Below are 6481 nucleotides of genomic sequence, written 5' to 3' on the forward strand. Positions count from 1 at the left end.
CACTGGTTCAGCTCAAAAAGGCAGTTCAGTCGATAGCCTGCTCTACAGTGATGCTCAACACAAGAGCCTCATTGAAATCAGAGCTAGCAAGCAGCAAAAGGAAAAGAAATGTGCTGCTTGTCCTAAGCAAGGAGACTCATCTTCAACATTATGTCCATACCTGTATGCTACATGGACTTAAACATGTTGGGCTGAAATTCATATATACTTTTCTGACTAATCTTCTGCCAGCTTGGCAACCAATATGTTCAAATGCATACACAGTGCTGTTACTCTTGCAGCACTACAGGTAATTTTGTACCTTTCTGAACTCAACTGTTTCAATATTATAATGCAGTATAATTGAAATGTTCTTTTCTGATTGATTAAGAGGGTAGTCACCACTGTTAGGTGATCTGTTTGAGGATCTAGAGGCAGGCTTGCTGCACAAGAGATCCACTTAGATTATGCTGCATGTCTGCTCAAAGCTGGTTCATGCACATTATGACCGTACCACACAGAACTCCTCTGAGAGACCACATTACAGAAAGAAGAGGTGGTTGGAGGTTTGGGGTTTTTTTTAACTGAAGAGTATTGAGTTTTATTTGGAAACAAGAAGGTTGTTAAAACAAAGCAGTCAATTAACATCACTGGTCTTCATTTGTCAAAACAAAAATCACAAAATTTATGTCTTTGGGGTTCTTTTTGTGTTTTGTAATTGGTTTTTGGGTGGTTGATTGCTTTTCTTTTACATTAACTGTTCCACCAACACTGTCACAGGGAAGGCTATCATCAATGCAACTTATAGATGTTCTGTACAGAAGAACCACATGCAGTGCTTCTAATATTTGCTTCTGCATGGTTGCGAAACATCTGCTTATTTTGCCTTCTACCTCCAATCATTAAATTAATCATTAAATTAACTTCTGCACTAACCAGGTAAATTACACTACCACCGAGGTATTAGCAATTATGTACCATACTTCCTCTCCTGTCCCTGTCTGCTTTCCCTCCCATTCCCAACAGAAACTGGAAGATATAAGCTTCAGTCTAGACTGGAATTTAAACCTGAACTGACCTGAAATATAGGATTTACAGGAAAACGTATGAACACGAGGAGGGGAGATGGAAATATTTAAAGTGCTATATATGAACATAAATCACCTGCATTGGACTCAAATCCCAGTGATAAGAGTCCAGGGGAAAATCATTACCAAACCTAAAAAAAAAAAAAAAGAAAGAGAGAGAGAGAGAAAATTCCTCATATATCATGGAGCCTTCTCACTTAGGAGAGCTTTAAAAATGATGCCCAAATACTTCCACAACGCTCAGCACAAGAGTTCTGATTCAGTGTAATGTTTTCTCTACCCACAATTATTAACAATTGTGCTGTAAACAGCAGTTTTCACCCAGATGAATTACAATCATTGCTATTAACCTCATGTGACTGTTTGCATTGGAAAAATTCACATTTTCTCTAGTTTTCTCATTACTGATGTTTGTGTATTTGGACTGGTTGTGAGAGCTCACTGTGTCAACATTTCTGTCCACTGAAGAGAAATGGAAACACTGAAATTTAGAACTGGTCATTTCCAGCCTATTATCTTCCTACACAAAGAGCAGGCTGCATCTATATCAGAATAGAATAAACCAGGTTGGAAGAGACCTTCAAGATCATCGCATTCAGCCTATCAACCAATCCAACCCACCTAACCTACTGAACCATGGCACCAAGCACCCCATCAAGTCTCCTCCTGAACACCTCCAATGATGGTGACTCCACCACCTCCCCAGGCAGCCCATTCCAATGGGCAATCACTCTCACTGCATAGAACTTCTTCCTAACATCCAGCTACCACATTTTCTTTCCATGCATCCTTATAACAACAGATCAAGGAGCAAGTTACGCATCGTAACATATGTTCATATTTGCATTCTTACATGGCACCTTACACTGACACCTGTTTGCATACAGAAGCTGAACACGGAAAAAGAAAATCACACGTAGGTGAGCTACAAGGAAAAAGTCTTTCATGAAAGTCTGACAGAAAAATCTGAAGAGATAAAATGTCATATTTTCACGTTTTAAACCACCTACCTATCCTCCCTCTAGAGCACTAATGACTCTACAGCAATAACCTTTTTAAAAGCTATTTTTAACAGTTAACTGTCCTTGATATCAAAACTTATCCTAATCCTTCTGCTCAGCTGTTTTAATATTCAGGATATTTGGCTTGGGGGGAGGGGGAAGAATTTTTTTTTTAAAGAAGCAACTTTATTCTTTTTAATAGTTGGGGGAGTTATGAATCTGCTCATTATGCTTATTTAGAAGACTAGCATTACCAATATGCAAAGGGTAACATCTTCACAAAGAGAACAGACAGTATGAGCTGCTGCTGTGTCAATTAAATCTTGGCATTCATTATGCTTATGTCCTTTTCCTGCCCCTTTCTTCCTTGGTGGTCTTCTGGTATTTTTCTTAATACCAGCAGCCAAAAAGAAAAAAGAAGAGATACTAGAGGCAATTCCTTACAGTCACAGACAGACTTTTTTGTAGTTTAATATTTGAAACTGCAGCCCTTGTAACTTAGAGGGGCCACCACTCCACTATTTACACAGATGTTAGAGAAGGCAGCCTGTAACGATCTACCTCCGCCCCTGTGGTCACCTTTGCCTCTGAGCAGTCTTTGGGAGGTACATTAATAACATTTGTATTAGATACCCATTTCTCAGTTACAATATTTTTATTTCACATTGTCTGTGTGGAATGTAATTTAATCTATATCCTTGATGCAGGGAGATGTTTATATAGCATTTTATGATTAGTTCAATTGGAGACCACTGGGTTTCACAGGCTAGTATCAATAGTCCACAAAAGCAGTGAGCAGGCAAGATGTAATTATGGTGCTCCAAAAGAACCACACATGCAAAGTTAGGAATAAACTTTAAAGGGATAATAAATAGTCAGATTTAAAAATAAATAAATAAAAGTAATTCAAATTAAAACAAACTACTTGATCAATTTTATTTAAGTTAAATCTCTTTAGGAAAGATTGGGAGAAAAGACTAAGCCAAAATGCACACAAAAATTTTACTTTTTATAAAGTTAATCATAATTGCTTGGTGATGCAATTGAACAAGAAATGTTGTCTATCCCTGGCCATCTTGCTTTGGCTATTCTTTGAAGTGCTCCAAAGAAATAATACTACAGTTAATAAAAAGTATTAGAGGGACTTACATAACATTTCTTTTGATTCTGCCTTTTAATTCACTCCTCTCCTACTACAGAATACAGAATGAAATGGATAGAGGGCTTATTCCATAGGACCTTCCTGGCTCTTTAATCTTCAGCTTTGCTTTCTGAGCGCCTGCAGGTGCCCATGCCCCGCTGGCAGGGTGAGTGCAGGTCTCCCACTGGGAATTTTACTCAGCCAGGTGTCATGCTGCCCTGCTGAGCCGCAAACACTGAGCAGAACCTGCAGAAGGAATATTTGCATTGTGGCTTTTCCTTTTGAATCAAAAGGTGTTAAAGATGTCATTGAAGAGCTTAGAATAGTGACTAAGCATTTTCTATAATTCAGTTTCTCATGGCCTAACTTAGTCATATGGCCTCCTGCAGGTATGCCTAATAACTCCAGCTCTAGGGCCTATATCTTTTCACACCTTTTTACCAAGAGGCAAGCATTGTCTTTGATTGTCCATCAGCCCTAATCCTTTCTCAGCATGAAGCTTGTTAGCATAATTGGAGAGAAGAAACCAAAAAGGTACATTATGTGCATCTATGTGTTTCTTTTTCAGCAAGGCTGTTTGGATCAAACACCACTGTGTTTATTGCACTAGCCTGCAACTACAGGTTTCCTTGATAGAAGAAAGTCTCTATCTTTTTAGGTTTTGATTTAATACAAGAGATGAAAATCACATCTGTAACTTTCTGAATGGCAGTTACCATGCTCTTGAATGACTTGGGAGAAGTGCTTACCTTGAGTATTACTCTCTGTCAAAAAGTAGCTATGGAAAATGTCTGGCATCCCTCAAGTCAGCTTCAGCTCCCTGGTCAGTTAAACTGTGGAACCAATGCAAAGAAATTAGTGATAATTACACTTTTTGCATCCTCTCCCAAAAGAAGAAAAATTTTTGGTATCTCACCCAGGACAGTGGACTCTAAGAGAATAAACAGGAAGGTAATGAGCCCCACAAACTTCAAAAGCAGGTTTCCCTCTTCCACTATCTTAGTCTTTACTGACAAGCAGCTAAAAGACTGTACAAAAATAAGAGAAAGACAACTATTCATCACAGACATTCTGTTTCAGGATTTACTTCACAGGAATAACAAGACATAAATGCCAGCATGAGTACAACATGAGTCAGTAGAAACAGAGAACCATAGGTCTGAAGCACAAGTGTACTACAACTTCTCTTGAGTATACACAAATTGCAGACTAACCTGACCAAGCCCAGCTTTGCTTTAAGCTGGGCCCAAAACCAAAAATAGTCAAGCAATTTTGTTATTGAGGGGGCTCCTGAGGTTAAGATGTTCTTGTGGACATGCACATAAAAACACTTTTTGAGTCATTTATTCAAATGAGATTGCCTTCTCTCCCTGGCTATGAGATATGGATGTATTCAAAGAAGTACCCAGCATCTATTTCCATGTTTCCTACCCTTCAATGATATCAGTACATGTTCCTTTACCCCACTAGTAATAATAGCTCAGCAAACTAAGGGAGCTTTTTTTTCTCCTACAAACTACATTTTACACATCTAGGCACAGCTCTACCTCATACACTGCCTTTCATCTCATCACAAGCAACAGAACAAATCAGTACAGTTGAAACTTTGAGTCAAATATGCATTTAACCAAGTTTCTCTATGTGTAGCTGCCTTTTTAAGTGACTAAATCTATGCAAATGATACAGAACCTCGGGTACAACTCTCAGGCTTTATAGACTTCAATGACAAGAATGGGCATATCATAGCACTATTATTAAACTTGCATTGTTGTGGTATCTGGCTCAGCATTATTTCATTCATTTTTTTATTTCTGGATCAAGAAAAACAAGAAAGAAATTATTTTTCTTCCTAATGTGTAAACAGGTATTACATTATTTATGGGGCTCACCTGTACAGGACTGAGCACTGCCTATCCTCATGTAAGGTATAGGAGCGTGCATTCACAAAAACATCTCATATTACTTGTTTTGTATTAGTCCTGTGTGCAACATTCAGTATCGTGTCCAGTTCTGGGCCCCTCAGTTTAGGAAAGATGTTGACTTGCTGGAATGTGTCCAAAAAAGGCCAACAAAGCTGGTGAGGGTTTTGGAGCACAGCCTTGTGAGGAGGCTGAAGGAGCTGGGGTTGCTTAGCCTGGAGAAGAGAAGGCTCAAGGGAGACCTTGTTGCTGTCTACAACTACCTGAAGGAAGATTGTAGCTAGGTGTGGATTGGTCTCTTCTCCCAGGCAACCACCAACAGAACAAGAGGACACAGTCTCAAGCTGCACCAGGGGAGGTTTAGGCTGATGTTCGGAAGAAGTTCTTCATAGAAAGTGATTTGCCATTGGAATGTGCTGCCCAGGGAGGTGGTGGAGTCACCATCACTCAAGGTGTTTAGGAAGAGACTGGATGAGGCACTTGGTGCCATGGTTTAGTTGATTAGATGGTGTTGGGTGATGGGCTGGACTTGATGATCTCAAAGGTCTTTTCCAACCTGGTTAATTTTATTCTATTTTTTTATTGGTCTGGGGTATTTGCAATCCAGGTAATATTGCCTATAATTCTTTAGCTTTACAGTGGAAAAAAATTAGACTTTTTGTCTAGTTTGACAGTACATCTTGATCAGGTGCTCATGAGATTTTCAATAACTGTTTTAAAATTAATATATTGCATGGTTTAACATTTTTACTTATAACATCCTGCTGGGAATAGCTTGTGAATACCTCAGATTGCATCTTTTTATGTAGCCAAGCACGTGGAGCATCAGATATGTCTAAGCACCATACAAAGCAATGAGTAAAATTAAATATTTCTGCATATTATTAAATTAGAATAGAATTATACATACTTTGGTCCCTCCAGGCTCTTCCTCTAGCTTAATACATCCTGATCTTAGTCTCCTTTGGTCATTGGTTGTGTGTTGAGGTCCTGCATGAAGGATTATGACAGCATGAGGGAGGGTTCGTACCCTGCAGTATTAGTATGCTCTGCCAGGGAATCATGTTTATCATCACTGCTAAGTTCAGGAAAATGCTTTGCCATCAGTTACATCACCTTAGACTTTGTTATATATAGATACTCTGATGCTATCACAGATAACAATCTGATTTCAGTAAATAGGGCTTTTACTCATTTCTAACCTAAACGCCAAAGTTTGTATTCCATTCCAGCATACTGACAAGAGAAGACTTTCTTACTGACAGTGCAAGGCATAAGACAACCTATCCAGATTTTTAGTTGTACTTTATATCAGAAGACATTGTTAACCCTAACATTGAAGAGCAAAAAAAC

General features: G+C 38.7%; 1 long non-coding RNA gene across 1 annotated transcript; it reads right to left on the reverse strand.

The window, feature by feature from the left end:
- Window positions 1-3233: 3233 nt before the first annotated feature.
- Window positions 3234-6119, reverse strand: LOC137444622 (uncharacterized). The gene is made up of 3 exons (XR_010988195.1): window positions 6039-6119; window positions 3959-4042; window positions 3234-3455 (listed from the first exon to the last, which is right to left on the reverse strand). It is a non-coding gene; the product is annotated as an uncharacterized lncRNA (long non-coding RNA).
- Window positions 6120-6481: the final 362 nt, after the last annotated feature.

The sequence above is a fragment of the Melanerpes formicivorus genome, unplaced genomic scaffold (genome assembly GCF_026170545.1).
Source record: "Melanerpes formicivorus ecotype bairdi unplaced genomic scaffold, bMelFor1.0.p_v2 SCAF_12, whole genome shotgun sequence".
Lineage (NCBI taxonomy): Eukaryota > Metazoa > Chordata > Aves > Piciformes > Picidae > Melanerpes > Melanerpes formicivorus.